The 20320-nt window shown below is 39.5% G+C and overlaps 1 protein-coding gene and 1 long non-coding RNA gene across 2 annotated transcripts in view; one reads left to right on the top strand and one right to left on the bottom strand.

Moving 5' to 3' along the window:
• LOC133630861 (uncharacterized) overlaps positions 1-20320 on the bottom strand; it is an 82012-nt gene that overhangs the window by 38781 nt on the left and 22911 nt on the right. The window contains exon 2 of the long non-coding RNA XR_009821354.1: positions 19543-19653. This is a non-coding gene — a long non-coding RNA (uncharacterized LOC133630861). The remainder of the gene's footprint in view (positions 1-19542; positions 19654-20320) is intronic.
• Positions 9858-20320, top strand: part of kctd1 (potassium channel tetramerization domain containing 1) — a 58790-nt gene continuing 48327 nt past the window's right edge. The window contains exon 1 of the mRNA XM_062022673.1: positions 9858-9995. The gene's annotated coding sequence lies outside the window, so the exon portion shown is untranslated. The remainder of the gene's footprint in view (positions 9996-20320) is intronic.

Below are 20320 nucleotides of genomic sequence, written 5' to 3'. Positions count from 1 at the left end.
TGTAGATATCATTCTGCCTGTTTGGACCAAACTCACATCTGCAACTAATCTGGAAAATGGGTTCACAAACGCACACGCACACACACACACACACACACACACACACACACACACACACACACACACACACACACACACACACACAAACTCAGAAAATCCAGAGATCTCATCTGACCAGGACCGCCATCATGAACGGGCTCCATTTGTGTGTAAAATGGCTAACGTATGGGACTTTGAAGGCCTGCGGGCCCTGACTATCAGACTAATGGCATAAAAATGCGTGTATGCATGTGCGTGCAGCCGCCGCACACTTGAGTCCTGGTGAATCATGCGCCAGCCACTAACCTCGGGGGCAAATAACTTTTTAACAACACTTTAAGGCGAAGTTTTTCTTTCCCGGCGTGGGATAGGAAGGTCTGGTGTGGAGTCGCTGGGTTGTTTGGGAAGTCCTTCAATAACAAATGCAGTATGTGCATCATCAGCACAGAACAAAACAAATGCTACAACTGTGTCATTTACAGACACCAGTCATAAGAATGAAGGCACTTTTGTATTGTAGTGAATGAGAATTATCTATGAGGATTTGCAAGTGCAATACCAGTCAAAAGTCTGTGGACATTTTATTTGATAAGAAAGTGTACCTAAAAACGTATGTATTGTGTGAACTAGGGTCGTTCCGATACCAATATTTTGGTACCGGTACCAAAATGTATTTCGATATTTTTCGATACTTTTCTAAATAAAAAAAATGACATTATTGGCTTTATTTTAACAAAAATCTTACAGTAACTACTTGGTGATGTACCCAGCTGGGATCGGCTCCAACTCACCTGTGACCCTGAACAGTATAGGAATTTTAATCTTATTTTAATTTTTATATAATAGGAATGAACAGTGCTTAACTTAATTTGTCACTTGTTTGGGAGTTAAAAAAGCATCTCGTTCACCCCAGAAGTCAACTGGGATAGGCTCCAGCTCACATCTGACACTGAACAGGAGAAGCATTAAAGAACATGAATGCACAAAAAATGGTTCACTTATTTGTACACCTAATTGTTCTGTGATTGACTGACAACCACTACGTGATTTACCCAGCTGGGGTAGGCTCCAACTCACCCGCGACCCTGAATACGATAGGCAGTATACAATAGGAATGAATAACTTAATTTGTCACTTATTCGGTCGGCAGTTAAGGAGCACCACATTCACCCCAAAAGTCAGCTGGGATAGGCTCCAGCTCACCTGTGACCCTGAACAGGATAAACATTAGGAAAAGAATAAAGAAAAGTTGCTTACATTTACGCTTGGACAGTACGATTCTTAAAGTGATCAAGTCCAGGGTGCACCCTGCCTATTGGCCCAAACTCCTGTGGGATAGGCTCCAGCTCACATGTGATCTTGAACAGGGTAGGAATTAAAAAATAGGAATGAAGGAATAACAGTGCTTAACTTAATTTGTCACTTGTTTGGCAGTTAAAAAGCACCTCATTCACCCCAGAAGTCAGCTGGGATAGGCTCCAGCTCACTTGTGACCGAGAACAGGATGAAGAGTAGGAAATGAATAGAGAAAAGCTGCTTACTTTTATGCTTGTACAACACTTAACAATATCAGTCCAGGTTGCACACTTCCTACTGCCCCAAAGTCCGCTGGGATAGGCTCCAGCTCACATCTGACACTGAACAGGCGAAGCAGTCAAGAACATGAATGCACAAAAAATGCTTCACTTATTTGTACTCATAATTGTTCTGTGATTGACTGACAACCACTACATAATTTACCCAGCTGGGGTGGGCTCCAGCTCACCCGTGACCCTGAAGAGGATAGGCAGTATATAATAGGAATTAATGAAATAAAGTGCTTAACTTCATTTGTCACTTGGCACGGCAGTTAAGAAGCACCACATTCACCCCAGAAGTCAGCTGGGATAGACTCCAGCTCACCTGTGATCCTGAACAGGATAAACAGTAGGAAAAAAGAAAAAAAAAAAGTTGCTTACATTTACGCTTGTACAGTACAATTCTTAAAGTGATCAAGTCCAGGGCCCAACTCATGTAAAAAATGTAAACACTAAAAATATGAATGTATAAAAGTGTATTATGGAGACAGCCTGACACTGGAACAGACTACCACATAGCGCAGGAGTGTGAAGTGAAGTGAAGTATATTTATATAGCGCTTTTCTCTAGTGACTCAAAGCGCTTTTACATAGTGAAACCCAATATCTAAATTACATTTAAACCAGTGTGGGTTGCACTGGGAGCAGGTGGGTAAAGTGTCTAGCCCAGGGGTCGCAACCTTTACCACTCAAAGAGCCATTTTGGCAAGTTTCACAAATTAAAGAAAATGATGGGAGCTGCAAAACAATTTTTAAAATTCAAAATGAAAAACACCGCATACAAAGCTCTTTGTGCTATGTTAACCAGGGGTCTCCGACACACGCACCGGTACGCACTTTAATGTGGAAATTTGATGTTAGTGCGGCCCGCGAGTTTTGAATAAATGGCGCTTGATAGCGTCATACTTGCCAACCCTCTCATTTTTCCCGGGAGACTCCCGAATATCTGGGCATGATGTCACTGCTTTTGGCGCCCTCTACAGCCTGCCCTAACAGCGTACCTGCTCGACCACATGTAGAATGCAGTTTCAGCTTGCTCACGTAAGAGACAGCAAGGCGTACTAGCTCAGCAACCACACATTTTACACTGACGGTACCAATACCCAGAATCCCATGCAGCCCTAACTCTTCCGCTCAACCAACGCACGGAGAGGGGTGGGGTGGGGAGGGGGGGGGGTTGATGTGTGGGGGGATTTGGTGGTAGTGGGGGTGTATAATGTAGACCGGAAGAGTTAGGGCTGCATGGGATTCTGGGTATTGGTTGTGTTGTGTTTATGTTGTGTTACGGTGGGATGTTCTCCAGAAATGTGTTTTTCATTCTTTTTTGGTGTGGGTTCACAGTGTGGCGCATATTTGTAACGTAACAATGTTAAAGTTGTTTGATACGGCTACCGTCAGTGTAAGCTGTGTGGCTGATGAGTAAGTATGCTTTGCTGTCTCCTATGTGTGCAAGTAAAAGCAACATACAACTTGTGGCCTGGCTGGCATGCTGTTTGTAGATGCTATAGAGGACAATTACTGCAGTGCAATTAGGGCACTCCCTTTATTTAGTAATTAGAGTGTAAATAGGATTACATTTTCCCTTGGAGTTACCTATGAGAGACACTGAGATCCATAAATCTCCTGGGAAAATCTGGGGGGTCGGCAAGTATGTAGCTGAGCCGCATCAGAGTGGTCAAAGAGCTCCGGAGCCTCGGGTTGCCGACCCCTGGTCTAGCCCAAGGACACAACGGCAGTGACTAGGATGGCGGAAGCGGTGATCGAACCTGGAAACCTCAAATTGCTGGGACGGCCACTCTACCAACCGAGCTATACCGCCCTGAGTGTCAAACTTATTTTCATTAAGGGCCACATCGCAATTATTGCTGTTTTCCAAGGGCCGCTTATAACAGCAAATATATATGAATATTAAAGTTTAAAGATTCACCTAGGATTACTACATAACTGCCTATGCATTTAAGTATTATATATATTTTTATGTACATCGTAGCTGTCGCCAGAACTTTACCGTTTTTTTCTACAACATATTACTGTAAAATGAAAAAGGGTTCCACAGATTGAATAATACAATTTTAAAAAAAATAGGCAACTGAGCTGCCAGTGTTTTACCGTAAAATATACGGTTGTTGTTTTTACAATGTATTACTGCCTGATGCCAAAAGCTCAAAAGAGTTTTGGGGGTTTTTTTTAAGTAAAATTCTAGCAACTGAGTTGCACGGCTTTTTTTTGCGTACAATCTATTGTAATTTTAACAGTGTACAATTTGATGAATAACTTGCTTGAACCCATAAGTCAAGTAACATATTTTCCGGACTATAAGGCGCACTTAAAATCTTTTTTTTTTCCGTCAAACCTCGACAGTGCGCCTTATAACCCGGTGCGCCTAATGTACGGAATAAGTTTGGTTGAGCTTACCCACCTCGAAGCTATTTTATTTGGTACATGGTGTAATGATAAGTGTGACCAGTAGATGGCAGTCAAACATAAGAGCTATGTGTAGGCTGCAATATGACTCAAGTAAACAACACCAACATTGTATATGTTCCATTGAAAATATAGTACATTACTCACGGCGCTCTAAAATCTGTCAAAATGTTTTAGTACGACTTTTGGTAAGCTATGAAGCCAACTTTTCTTACCTTCTGTTACCTGCTGATCTGTATTTGGGATCTGCATAAATCCTGAAAAACTGCGTGGTCCGCCTTTGTAGTCCGTGGTGACACCGTAGTCGATAAGCTTCTTCTTTTTCTCTATCTTCTTGTTATGGGATATTCATCCTCCGCTGTTGTCATTTCTAATATAAAATAGTGTAAAGTTATTACTTATATCTGTCTGTAAACTCGCCACTAAAGCGCTAAAACATACCGGTATAGTGAGTTTACATTATTTACCCAAAGAACTTTAGTTAATAGAGAGTTCCGATCAGACGGTTTTTCACGGGACACATTTCCGGCCTTATTGTTTCCGGAGGAGAATATGCTGCTCCGTTATTGATTGAAGTAAAGTCTGAATGTCATTAAAACAGTTAGCTCCATCTTTTGACACTTCTTCCACGCCCGTCCTTGCACGCTACACCGCTACAACAAAGATGACGGGGAGAAGACGCTGCCAATGGTGAGCCGCATAAATAAGACCGCCCACATGACTGAAGTGACTGTCAGAAAACGACTTGAAGATGAACTGTAAAATATAATCTGTGAAACATTTTGACCAAAGAACCACCATCACATGTTATGTAGACCACAAGGAAGTTTTTTACATTTAGAAAAAAATAATAATAATATGGCTCCTTTAATGTGCCCTATAATCCGGTGTGCCTTATATGTGAAAAAATATCAAAAATAGACCATTCATCGGCAGTGAATGGGTTTATGGTCCGGAAAATACAGTAGATATTTAAGTATTTATTTGTAGTTCAACAAAAATGTTTGGAATGTATGATAATATAATACTTTTTATAAATTAGCTCACATAAAAGTTTAAAATATATGCATTTGTGTTGAGTATTAAACTCTGAGACTGGTTTATTAGGATATTGACCATGTTGGGGTTCCGGTCAGAGAACACACGGTCATCCATTTTCTACCGCTTGTCCCTTTCACAGCGGTACTTTGGGTTAGGTTAGTATCTGTAATACACAAGTAAAATACTTATTAATATTTATGTTATCCAATTAAACAACGATCTGTGTCTTATGCCTATAGATATGTTTAAAGTATAGTACTAGAGACATAATATAAAGATCAGAAAACATACATGCACAAACAAGCTGTCAATATATTGCAGTTTCCCAATACCATGTGTGAATTAGTGAAGTGAAGTGAATTATATTTATATAGCGCTTTTTCTCTAGTGACTCAAAGCGCTTTACATAGCCACATTAGCAGCAGCAATGCAATGTTAGCCGGTAGCTTCTCATCAACACAGCAGCAATAATGTTCTGAAAACACTACTAAACATTACACAAACACAGTAATGTCTATTAATAGTATAAATGAGTCTTATACAATCATCAACATACTCACATTGTCAAAGACTAGAGACCGGATTGAATGTAGCAGAGAGAAAACAAGTTACCACACATCAGTGACGTGCGGTGAGGTTCATGGCTGGTGAGGCACTGACTTCATCACAGTCAGATTTACAAACATATGAACCCTAAAGAGTATCTTATTCACCATTTGATTGGCAGCAGTTAACGGATTATGTTTAAAAGCTCATACCAGCATTCTTCCCTGCTTGGCACTCAGCATCAAGGGTTGGAATTGGGGGTTAAATCACCAAAAATTATTCCCGGGGCGCGGCGCCGCTGCTGCTCACTGCTCCCCTCACCTCCCAGGGGGTGAGCAAGGGGATGGGTCAAATGCAGAGGACAAATGTCACCACACCTAGTGTGTGTGTGACAATCATTGGTACTTTAACTTAACTTTAACTTTACACATACAAACTGTAGCACACAAAAAAGCATATTTAACAAAAAAAAACGTTATTATGGTCTTACCTTTACTTATAAATGTAGTCCATGCCCCGCTGTTGTGCTGGATTAATGCACTCCCGTCGTAGAATGCACCCCCTGACGGGAGTGTTATATCAACTAAAGCCCACACTTAAACTTTCCACGTGCAAGGTTTAATCAATTTAAAAAAAGTTATTTAATAAGAAGCCAAAAAGTTCAAAAACAATAATGTTCGTGTTGGAGGAGTTGTGAATAAATGAAATATGAAATCCGTGCTGCAGTCTGCAAGTGTACCTAATGTTGTGGCCCTGCGGTCATTCACAATTCCTCCAACATGAACATTATTGTTTTAGTAACTTTTTGGCTTCTTATTAAATAACTTTTTTAAATAGTGTAACCGAGGGTTTATAAATGCCCCATATACTGTATGAAACTACAAAATAATAAACACGGAGGCTCCAGTTTACACGAGGACCACTTTATTTACCTTCTTTCAAAAACCTCAGCTCCACTCCAACGTGTCATCACTTCCGCTCTTAGCGCCTTCAAAATAAGAGCCTAAGGCATATACTGTATAACAGCCCCGGTGCACCCCCGCCGTTTTCTATGGCGGGGGTGCACCGGCACAAGGAGGCGGGATTACTGCGAGGCGAGCCTCAGCCAGTGTGTCTTCGCAGCAGTTTTATGATCGCTCCGCACAAGAAATACGTTACACACATACAGTTGTTGACAAAATACACTGTACATTATATACCTCAGCTAACTAAACTATGGAAATGTGTAATATAATTCATATAGTAATACGGTCTCACTGCACAGCAGGCCAGCAGTTAGCCGAGTCCGCAATCCATGGTGAGGCACAACGCAGTGACGTGCCTCAACTGGCTGCTGATCACCGCACCGTCTCTTCTCAGTATTTGAACGGCAAATGTGAAAATTCAGCGATTTTGAATAAAAATTATCTAAAACTGGTGAAGTTAAATGGAAAATAACTTTGTAGTATAATCACTGGATACATATAACAATTTAATTTTTTTTTTTTCTTTTTACATTTTTTTTCTTCCCATGATGGCAGGTGAGGCGGGGCCTCACCTGCCTCAGTGACTGCACGTCACTGCCACACATTAACACAAGTCAAAAAGAAAGCGGAAGTGACACCTACAGAAAAGAAGCGGAAGTGACACTGTCAAGAAATGCTTCAAAATAAGTCTCTGGAAACGTAAATAAACATGGAGAATTCTTAACAATTTGCATGCAGTACATGTTTTTTTTTTCTTCTGTCAAAATGGAACAAATTTTGCAAACATTTTTGCAAAAAAAAACAAAGTCATGGCCAGGCTTTCGCGGGCCACAGAAAATTATGTGGCGGTCCCCCATCTGTTCCCCGGGCCTTGACTTTGACACTTGTGACATAGCGGATGACAAACAATAATTTTACCAATTGGGGGCGAACTAGTTATTTTTGGACTTAAATCTGCGATCATGTGACCACGAAATATGTTGAATATGTTGTTCACATGAAAGCAAAGTATGCACATTTAATTCCCTTTTTGGCCGCTGTGAGGGTCTCCATATTGAATCATCATTAGAAATGAGCTCAAGCACACACACACACATTCTTGTATTTGTTACCTTCTTGAGACCTCAAAAAAATGCCTACCTCTTCAGGACCACCTTTTCTAGATATATCCATCCATCCACTTTCCCCTGTGCCGCACTTTGGGCAACCCAGCTGTAGAAGCTAACTGTTAACGGCCACTACCGTAGTGTATTTGTTTATCGATGGTCACATATGGGATGCGGCTTGTCTTACGTCAGCACCGGAAGTCGTACAATCAGCTAAAATCAATTTTTCGGGGATGAATAGGGAAGTACTTCTTTAGCTGCTGTCTTGTTTTATCATATATTGCTGCCTTTGCACCTGTCAATGTTTACGTTTGTATGTACATTAAATCAATAAAAAATCCTGATTTTGGAGCAATGTTCACAGACTCTAGTATTTAGCTCTCTATTAGATGCAATGGTTTTCCGTATTGGGACCATGATTTCGGCCCTAACTTGTTCACCGGTCCTCATATGGAAGGTACTTTTCCTTGTTGGTGTCTCAAGAAGGGTAGACATACAAGAAAACACACACACACACACCCACACCCACACACACACACACACACACACACACACACACACACACACACACACACACACACACACACACACACACACACACACACACACACACACACACACACACACAAGCTTGTATTTTTTACCTTCTTGAGACCTCCGAAAAACGCCTACCTCTTTGGGACCACCCTTTCTAGATATATAAAGATTTGTATTTACAACATTAATATAAAATATACATACTATGCAAATATAAAAAAGGTAGAATTTTTTTATTTTAATTTTTTGTTTGTAATTGGTTTTTAATCCTTATTATTTACTTCAAGTTATTACAGTATGTCTCTATATACATATTTATACTGTATATATTTCTTTAATTAATTTTGGCCAGAGGGGGAGCCCTTCAATTTTTCACACACACACACACACACACACACACACACACACACACACACACACACACACACACACACACACACACACACACACACACACACACACACACACACACACACACACACACACACACACTTGTTATATCATATGTTGGCCAGAGGTGGAGCACTTTAAATGTTTACACACACTTATTTCATCTGTTGGCCAGAGGGGTGCACTTCAAATTTTTACACACACTTGTTATTTCATATGTTGGCCAGAGGGGGAGCACTTCAAATTTTTACACACACTTGTTATTTCATATGTTGACCAGAGGGGGAGCACTTTTAAAACCGACACACAGTCAATTGGAAAAAGACATCCTTTTTGGGACCACCCTCATTTTGATAGATTTTACCACCAGGGGTGCAAACGATATCTCTATTTTTTGATTTTGTAATGTGCTTAAGGCAGATGAAACAAAAAATCCTGACTTTGGAGCAATGTTCACAGACTCTAGTATTTGGCTCTCTATTAGATGCAATGGTTTTCCGTACTGGGACCATGATTTCGGCCCTAACTTATTCACAGGTCCTCATATGGAAGGTACTTTTCCTCGTTGGTGTCTCAAGAAGGGTAGAAATACAAGAACACACACACACACACACACACACACACACACACACACACACACACACACACACACACACACACACACACACACACACACACACACACACACACACACACACACACACACACACACACACACACACACACACACACACACACACACACACAGGCCTCAGGCGCTGATTCAGTCCTGATTGGGGCAAGCTAGGCAAGAGTAAGGGGGGTGAAACTCCAAAGGGAACAAGTTATAGTGAGAAAGTAATTCAACAAGTGTGTGTGCGGCAGACATGTTGTATGTTCGATGGTGTGGCTGAAAAATGGAGGGCAATCAAAAGCAATCTATATAATTATCATCAAGTGGTGTTTTTTCCTCTCCCTGGCAAATAAGCACTCCATCCATTTTGTAGAGAAATGCCCGCAGGGAAAGATACATCAAAACTAATCATAACGATTAAAATCAGCTTCTCTCAGACGCCAGTCTGTTTTAAATTCAAGGAAAAGAAACAGATTTCTTTATTCGATTGTAGAAAACTGTTTTTAAAGGGGGAGAAAAAAGAGAAAAGACTGAGGTTGTGCTTCTCTTTTAGACTGGGAGGCAGAGACTTGAGCTAATTGTATCCTGATCTTTGCCTGCAGGGCTTTTCAGAGCCCCCGAGCAAGTCTTCTCTGTATTTTCTTCTGTCTACCTTAGCCGAGCTATTGCATTTCTCCCTGGCGGTGGCTGGAGAAGCAGATCGGCGGTCACAAATCGGAAGATTATTGGAAAAAAAGAAGGTGAAGGGGAGAAACAAGGTAAGCGGAGATTTGTGCTTCTTGGCTGGGGGACGACGCACCGTGGGCGCAGCAGCTTTTACGCATGTGCCAGACGCGCTTCTTCTTCTTCTTCGCTACATGGAAGCACTTCCTGGTTGCTATTGCTGGTTAAACATTCGAATATAAGCTCGCCGAGGTTGTCTAATCGTGTGATTTTGTCGAGGTACGCTTTGGGTGACAAAGTCTGCGCGTCATCGTCGACGTACTTCTCCTTCCTCGACGCCCGCCGCCAAACTCGCTCCTAAGTGACTCGAAAAGCTTCTCAATACGATTTAAAACCATTTTAAAAGTTGAAAACAACAATCCTATTTCCTGGCTGGCCCATGTTTGCTATTGAAAAACGCCATTGAGGAGTCATTTTGCCGGAGGCGTTTTTTTCTCGTTTTTTTTTGTTACAAAACGGAGACTTTGTATTCATACTATTAAAAATAATTAAACACGGCATTCTTTTACAATGACTATTTGTGTTATAATAAGCCTATATGGTCTACATACAGGTTAAAACCACGTGTAAACCAAACACGATCAAATATAAAATGATTTCAAGATTCTTAATATAAAACACATTTAAAGATTCGTAACACTTCATAATGGAAGTTTATTGTCCATTTGACCAGTGCGTGGGGGGTGGGGGGGTGGGGTACATTTATCCGGAAATGGTGAAGGGTGATGTTAAGAGTGTCCACTTGATGGCGCTGTTACAAAACTACACAGCATCCACTTTGTTGGAACTCACTTTGATGCCGATATAATCAAAAGTACACTTCATTCATTAACGGTGTTCCAAAAAAGATCAGTTACAATAATACATAATTTTAGATATAGAGAACATACAAACCCCTTTATTCATTGAATGAAAAAACTGAAATTCCACGATAAAGTCAATTTGCAAACAGCTAACATTAAACACAAAGCAAACTACAATCTGCTACCCAATAATATACAACAGTTCTTCTCAAGAAAAGAGGAGAAATATAATCTTAGAGAAAAATGTAATTTAAAACATTTGTACGCACGTACAACACTTAAGACCTTCAGTATCTCAGTATGTGGAATTAAATTATGGAATGGATTAAGCAAATAAATCAAACAATGTACAAATATAATTCACTTCAAGAAACTCTTTAAATTTAAAGTGTTTACAAAGTACAAAGAAGAAGAACCATGATAAACAATCTGAATTTATCTCATCGGTTCCACTCATTTTCTAGATAATCTTACTCATCTCACCATATGAAATATAACTTACTTCACTAATTATCATGTATTTATTTTTTTGTATAGTTATTACTTATGGAGTATATTGTGAATAAATTGAGAACAGGAAGTGAACAAAAGTTTTAGCAACTGCTATGTAAAGGAAAAGGGGTAGGATTAAATAAGCTCGGCTTCTTCCTACTCCTTTTTGAACATGTTGAATAGAGAAACTGGAAATTGTGATGTATCATGTTGGATGCATGCATGTTCCAAATAAACTCAAACTCAACTCAACTCACTTTGATGCGGATATAATCAGACATAATTAATAAACTGTGTCTTCTGATTGCTTTTTCATCGCAAATTGAATTTTTTAAAGTCGTTACTTATCTTATTGAGCAAAATACACTCAATTAGGCAGACATACACACTGTAATAGTGTAAAATGCAGTATTTTTTTTTTAAAGGTAGTAATGCTCAATTTGACCAATTAATTTTGAATGGGAAAACTGTCCCGGAAAACATGGAATTCTGGGAAATCTGGGACATTTTTGGAAAAAAAAACATGAGTTCAGGTGTCAAACTCAAAGCCCGGGGGATTGATCTGGCCTGCCATTTAATTTTTTATGGCCCACAAACGTCTGAAAATAATATGCGTCAATAAACAACGTTACATATTTTTTTACATTTTGACAGAAAAAAATGTATGTGCGGCATGAAATTGCATACATTTTAAACTTGAATAGTATCCAATATTGGAACACATCTTTTTTCAAAAGAAAAGTAAATACTCAAATATCTGCTTGACTTCCGATTACAAAGCAAGTTATCCATCGAATTGTACACTGCAAAAATTAAAATAGATTTGACGGTAACATTTACGGTGGTCTTTACAGCATATTACTGCAAATTGAAAAGAAAAACACTGTTTTTTGACGATAAAAGTCTGTCGTTTGAGCTGCCAGTTTTTGTTGTTGTTTTTAAGGTGTAATACCGCAAATGGAAAACAAAAAATTACGGTAAAAATCTGGCAGCTCAGATGGCAGAATTAAAAAAGTGTTATTGTTTTTCCATTTACCATAATATGTTGTAAAAAAAACAAAAACAAACTGTATATTCCACAGTAAAATTCTGGTGAATGAGTTGCCATTTTTTTCCTGTAAAATCTACAGATTATTATTTTTATTTTTTTTACTATGTACATCAAAAAATAGTTTCAATAATCAAATGCATAATTCATGATATTTGCTGTTTCAAGCGGCCCTTTGATGGAAGCCATCACTGCGATATGGCCCTCAATGAAAACCAGTTTGACACCGCTGCACTAAATCGATGCCATTTGCTTGATGTAACGCTCTCAAAATAAACTTACGTGTTTTTTAACTTTAAATTTGGAAATACACATATTGAACTACTCAAAATGTGTATTTGGCCATCGGTGGCAACATTGTGTACAAAGTTTCTAAGCAAAAGATGACTCATTTGAGTAACACAACTGACAGGTACAGGAGTGATTCATTTTTTGCATAGAATGATCAAAAATGAAAAATAGCCACATGGCATTTATGCTAATAATATGGTGACACTAAGCACATGACAATCATTGGTACTTTAACTTAACTTAAAAGTTATACTAATTCAGCAAGAAAACTATAATTTTAAAAATAAACAACAGCAAACAATGTAAATTGCATGACTTTTTTCATAGTTGACTGGGGCTTTTTACCACCTCAGAAAAATATTTGGCTCTCCAAGTACCACCATAATGACCAACATTTACATACAGTAGCATAGTAGGCCTATATATTCATTAAAAACAAGGCAGAGGTTCTATTTCACAAGTATATTCATTTTATGGGCCACTGTAAGATTACGGACATTTTCAACAGTAACACTATGTTAGAATATTTAATTAAGTGATTCTTTGGCATACCTGATGTCAAACTGGTTTTCAATGAGGGCCACATCGCAGTTATTGGTGCCATCAGAGGGCCGCTTGTAACAGTAAATATTGTATGAATTTGCCTCTGGATTTCATTATTAATTATATAAATTATTTTCAGTAGACTGCTGATTTTACAGTAAAACTTGAAATTTACAAAATTTTACAGTAAAATATAGCTTTTTTTAAAAAAATTTTTTTTACAGTAAATGGAAAAACAGTACCACTGTGTGTTTTTTTTTTTTTTTTTCACAACATTATATTGTTCATGGAAAAACAGTACAAGTTCTTTTTTTATTCTGGCAACTCGGCTGCCAGTTTTTCTACCGTAAAAACAAATGTATTGTTTTTCCATTTACAGTAATACACCGTTAAAATATGGCAGCTCAGTCCACAGAATTTTTAACGCAATTATTATTATTTTTTTTAATTTACAGTAATATGCTGTAAACAACTAACCTGACTCTCGCCAGATCCTTGTAGTTCGCTGAGCTCCACACAAGGGTCTGGGATCAAAGGCAATGCAAACTCCTTCAAGATAGCAAAAAATAATGAACCAATCAGGATCGCCGGGCGGGATTTCATAGATGCGACGTAGCGCCGAAGCGACTGTTTGATTCAAACAACAATGGCGGCACGCAGCGAGGACTCCTGTGCTGACATTGATTCTGCTATTGCAACTGTTTTGTAGAATCTATTGAATATTCATTCTTTAAAAGATGAACAGAGAACGGTTTTGAAGGCATTTATTAACTTTTCGCTCTGTCGTTATCCAATATGTCGGCTGTTCTGTTTTGGATTTCCCAGTATCGCTCTCATCAGCGTCACAGGTTGATTTCGATGTGAGTGGTTGAAGTAGCACATCATTCAAGATAACGGACAAGTGGTTTGTCCAATCACATACAATGATTTTTTTTACAAGGCCCCGCATTCTGAAATACATCTCCTATTGAGAAGTCCCAGATCCTTGTGTGGAACTACAAGGATCTGGCGAGAGTCAGGTTAGTAAACAACACCGTAAATTGTATTGTTATTTTCATTAATATGACTGCGTGGGTTTTCTCCGGGTACTCCGGCCTCCTCCCACCTCCAAAGACATGCACCTGGGAATAGGTTGACTGGCAACACTAAATTGGCCCTAGTGTGTGAATATGAGTGTGAATGCTGTCTGTCTGTCTGTGTTGGCCCTGTGATGAGGTGGCAACTTGTCCAGGGTATATCCCACCTTCCGCCCGATGCAGCTGAGTTAGGCTACAGCACCCCCCACGACCCTGAAAGGGACAAGCGGTAGAAAATGGATGGATGGATGATGGGTAGTTTGCTGTAAATTGATAAGTCAAACAGATATTTAAGTTTTGTTTTTTTTACACAAAAAATGCTTGGAAAGTATGATAATATACTGTAATTTTTGTTGCAATATTGGATACTATTAAAGTTCAAAAGGTATGAAATTTCAAGCAGGATATATATTTTTTTCTGTCAAAATGAAAAAAATCCATTACATTTAGTGAGAAATATTCAAGTACTTTATTGACACATATCATTTCCAGGTGTTTGCGGGCCAGATAAAATGATGTCGCAGGCCAGATTTGGCCCTGGGTCTCGGGTTTGACACCTGTGCTCTAGATGTAGCCCGCGTACCACTTGTGGTACGTATACCACAGTTGTAGAGGAAATAAATGATGCAACTTCCTTTGGACCATGTGACCACATTTGTTAGAGGGGGATTATCAGTATTAGGGTAACAGGACTGAGAGAACACCAAGGGACACCATTTAAGTGGGATATTTTATTTTTATTTTTTATTATTCTATTTTTAAGTACATACTGTGATAACTAGTAAAACCCATCCATCCATCCATTTCCTACCGTTTTTCCCTTTTGAGGTCGCGGGGGGTGCTGGAGCCTATCTCAGCTGCATTCGGGCGGAAGGTGGGGTACACTCTGGACAAGTCGCCACCTCATCACAGAACTAGTAGAACAAATATGTAAAAAAAAAAATAAAATTAAAAAAATATATATATATATTTCTGAAGAATTTAAATGATTATATTTCATGATAAAGTCTCATTTAAGAAAGTATAGGGATGGGGGAAAAAAAATGCAATTTTACTAAGGTTTATCAAGGTGGTTTAAATTGTATCGTATTCGTTGAGTATGCAATCAGATCAATGTGTTTTAATAATTAAAAACACATTTTAAAGTTATTTGGTCATGCTTTTGAACATTTTATTTCCTAGGGACGCACATGCTGCAATGTGGTGGTCATCATACTTTATATTGGGTTACATAATGTTTCAGGATGAGGTAGTGCAGTTCAGCACCACTGCGGAAAAAAGTTTTGCCGTAGAAAAGTTTCAACACAGCATGTTTTTGTTAGTTCTGGTTTCAACTGAACTCGGCATGCGTCTGTGCTGTGTGGACATTTGAGACAAAATGGCCGCGGGTGGCAACAAAACAGAGACAACCCATCCAGATTATGTAAATACACCAGTCTGCCTCGACTTCGACTGAATGTTAATGTTCTGATCTGAAATGCTAATTGTGTGTCTTGTGTGATGTGGTGCTGTAGAGCATTGTGGGCTGGAGACATTATTGAAAGATGCGTGGTCTCGGTCCCACACACAAACACACGCAGACAGGAAGTTGATGCTTTTTAGCTACATTTCAGGACGGCAGTTTCCCTGGCCGGGTTACGCTCACACTGCGCTACAGCATTCTCCCTGTTTCATATGGCATCACTTCATGATGCAGTGCTGTATTGTTGCGACTGCCATGATTTACTTTGACCTGTTCTGCTTATTTCCATTATGAAAGGTGGCAGTTAGCGCTAAAAACTGGCGGGAAGGGCGATGACATCAATTATGTGGCGTGAAAAGAGCACAAAGGTATCATAACTGGCAGGAGGAGTAATTACATGACTCATGTTTTGCACGTGCATATTTTTGTGTGCGAGCATGCTGTGGTTTTGACTTTATGGATTCATTTCCGCTGTATTTGTTATTGTCATTGTTATTGTTATTGTTACCAATCCTCCCGGCAGGAGGATTGGTAACAATAAGTGTATGAAACGCCTATATAGCACATGTTTCTGTTTATTGCTATTATGAGACGTGATAGTTATCTGATGAGTGATTGCATTAATTATAATACATTTATGTTTTGCATGTGTATAAATATGCTTGTATGAGGAGCCGTTAGGTACATTATTCAGAATTACCTCTTATACACACTACTAAAATGCTGTCACATAAACAATTGAAATGTTTTTCTTTCACACACACTACTGAAACACTCTCATACAACTACGGAAACACTCTTATACAAGCTACTGAAATGCTGTCCCATGAACAACTGAAATGTTTTTCTCTCACACACACTACTGAAACACTCTCATACACACTACTGAAACACTCTTATACACACTACTGAAGTTTTCTCACATAAACAACTGAAATGTTTTTCTCACACCCACTACTGAAACACTCTTAAACACACTATTGAAATGCTCTCACATAAACAACTGAAATGTTTTTCTCACACCCACTACTGAAACACTCTCACTCACACTACTGAAACACTTTCGTACACACTACTGAAATGCTGTCACATAAACAACTGAAATGTTTTTCTCTCTAACACACTATTGAAACACTCTCATTGACACTACTGAAACACTCTTACACACACTACTGAAATGCTGTCACATAAACAACTAAAATGTTTTTCTCTCACACACACTACTGAAACACTCTCATTGACACTACTGAAACACTCTTACACACACTACTGAAATGTTGTCACATAAACAACTGAAAGGTTTTTCTCTCACACACACTACTGAAACACTCTCATAAACACTACTAATTTTGTTCTCTCTCACACACACACACACACCTGAAATTCTTTTTCACTAGTACGTGTAAAAGGATTTCACTTGTGTGTGTGAGAGGTTTTCACTTGTGCGTGTGAGAGATAACAGCCCCTCATATACTTGTGCGCGAGCATACCATGTTCTATTTTAACTTTTTTAGGCTTTCTATCAATTTCAATCGTGCAATGTGGCGGTAGAAATTCGCTAGCGGCAGTACTGATCGCATTAGTTGTATGATATGCCCAGGTTGCATAGGCTTGTGCGTCTGGGCGCTTACGGTGGGCTTTGACAAAGTGGATATTTTTGACGCTTTTCTATTAAGCAAGATGGTTGTTATCATTGATAACTGGCAAAAGGAGGGATTGCATTGATGATAAGATGCACATGTTGTACCGTGATCATTCACTTTACATGAGTGTTTCTATTTATTGCCATTAAGAGACGTGACAGTTATAATTAATAACTGGCGGGAGGAGTGATTGCATTATTTATATTGCATTTATGATTTTCATGTAAACATATATGCTCGAGTGCACACACATCATGTTTTTAACTTTGTTTAGATTAGATTCCAGTTGATCAATCAATTTTAATTATGAAATGTGGCGGTAAACATTATTAACTGGCGGTATGAGTGATTGCATTAGTTGCATGATACCCCTATGTCATGGTCGTGCAAGCATGGACTGGGCTTTTGGCTTTGTTTGTATTACCATTATGAAAGGTGGTTGCTATCAATAACTGTTGGGAGAAAGGATCTCATTAATTGTGCCGTCATCTCTGATGTTGTGGTCAATTTTGTGTCCTATTGATTTACATTATGCAATATGGCTATTGCCATTAATACTTGGCGGGAGGAGTGATTTAATTAATTGTATGTACAAGCAAGCAGCGCATATACATGTGCTCGTTCACGGACAAACGTACTCCGGTCTTTGACTCTCTTGTTTGTTTTGAGTCTTTTTAGGTCATTTCTATGATATGGCAGTAGGAGTGATGGCATTAGCTGCATCGTATAACGTAAAGCATGTACCTGTGCGTGAGCGGGCATACCATGGTCTTTGACTTGGTGAATTACAGTACAGGCCAAAAGTTTGGACTCACTTTCTCATTTCAATGCATTTTCTTTATTTTCATGACTATTTACATTGTAGATTGTCACTAAAGGCATCGAAACTATGAGTTAACACATGTGGAGTTATGTACTTAACAAAAAAATGTGAAACAACTGAAACATGTTTCATATTCTAGTTTCTTCAAAATAGCCACCCTTTGTTCTGATACTGTTTTGCACACTCTTGGCATTCTCTCGATGAGCTTCAAGCACACCTGTGAAGTAAAAACCATTTCAGGTGACTACCTCTTGAAGCTCATCGAGAGAATGCCAAGAGTGTGCAAAACACTAATCAAAGCAAAGGATAGCTATTTTTAAGAAACTAGAATATAAAACATGTTTTCAGTTATTTCACCTTTTTTTGTTAAGTACATAACTCCACATGTGTTCATTCATAGTTGTGATGCCTTAAATGACAATCTACAATGTAAATAGTCATGAAAAAAAAGAAAACGCATTGAATGCGGAGAAGGTGTGTCCAAACTTTCGGCCTGTACTGTATGTTGTGGCTTTCTGGTTTATTTGTATAACAAAAGAAGGTGACTGCTATCATTAATAAGCAGCCGCCTTGAGCGGTCGTTCATGTTCGTAGCATGCATGCATTTGTTTGTACATGGAATTATTAACCTCATGGATTATTTTGAGTCTTGTTTTCTATTATGCAAGGGGGAAATTATTCCTAATAACTGGCGTGAGGAGCGACCCCATTGCTGCACTACATGTACTGTATGTAGCGCACACGCCGACCGAGGGCTTTGACTCTTAATTTCAAGTCCTTTCATACGTTTTCATCGGGCAAAGTGGCAGTTATCTCTGTCAACCGGCGGGAGGAGAGACAACAAATCATAGATCCAAAAATTTTTAACGACAAACTTATCTGAGCAAGCGAGGCAACAGGTCAGGAGGAAGCAGACGCCGCATGCGTGACGTCTTTTCAGCCGGTGCCAAGCCTCAAAGACATAAAAGTGCTGAGGACGTCAGTGATTATCACACGCGACTGTGTCCCTCCGCCAACCTAACATAACACGGCTGCTATAAGAGCTCATTCCCACCCACCCGGCATCCACATCTCTCCCCCTCCTGCATGTCTTCTTTCCTGCTATTTTCCATAATGCCTCACATATTTTACACTCAATCCACCTTTGCGATGACAAGGCTTTGAGGAAATCCAATTCCACCGAGCTGTTTTCAGAACTTAACTCTCCACAGGCACACTCCTTGCTCTCAAACACACACACACACACACACACACACACACACACACACACACACACACACACACACACACACACACACACACACACACACACACACACACACACACACACACACACACACACACACACACACACACACACACACGCCATCATCTCCACAAATTAGTCAGGGAACAAATTACCTGCATTCTGAGTGTGATCCCACGCACTTTGCCGGCTGCCTTACACAGGTCCCCTTTTGAAGAGCAGCCATGTGATTTCGCTCCCGTTTGCCCCGCAGCTCCCCTTGCCTTCTGCGAGGGATTCAGGAGTTGAATTTTAAAACTATGTATGGCTGCTGCCTGCTTGCTTATCAGCGTGAGCACAAATGGCATGCAAATCAGACCAGGATCACACACACACACACACACACCACACCACATTGCAGGCCTGCACTTAAAGGCAAGCTTAATTGCTAATTGGCTGTCTTAGGTGTGAAACTCACACTGCCAGCAAAGGCGCTGGAGTGTGCATGTTTTAAGGCCACTGGTTGAACTAATTAATTTGAATCTGAGTGTTATTAAAATTGGTGTAGCCTCCACATTTCCCTTCTCTACCCACTGTCCTGGTGGTGCTTCTCACAGGACATGTTGTGGTCCGAATCAAAACCAATTGATCGCTGTGGGATAGTCACTGCTGCATTTATAACGCATGCATTGTTCCGGAATTTTTTTTGTATTTCTATTCATGTCTGTTAACCAGTTATTAATAACTAGCGGGAGGAGCAAAACCATTGATTACCGTATTTTCTGGACCATAGGCACACCGGATTATAAGGCGCACTGCCGATGAGCTGGTCTAGTCAGGTTTTTTTCATGCAAAAGGTGCACCGGATTATAAGGCGCATTAAAGGGGTCATATTATGTTTTTTTCTACATTTAAAACACTTCCTTGTGGTCTACATAACATGTGAGGGTGGTT

The sequence above is a fragment of the Entelurus aequoreus genome, linkage group LG16 (assembly GCF_033978785.1).
Source record: "Entelurus aequoreus isolate RoL-2023_Sb linkage group LG16, RoL_Eaeq_v1.1, whole genome shotgun sequence".
Classification (NCBI taxonomy): Eukaryota; Metazoa; Chordata; class Actinopteri; order Syngnathiformes; family Syngnathidae; genus Entelurus; species Entelurus aequoreus.
The sequence above is the reverse complement of the archived record's forward strand: the minus strand, read 5'-3'. Positions and strand labels throughout refer to the sequence as shown.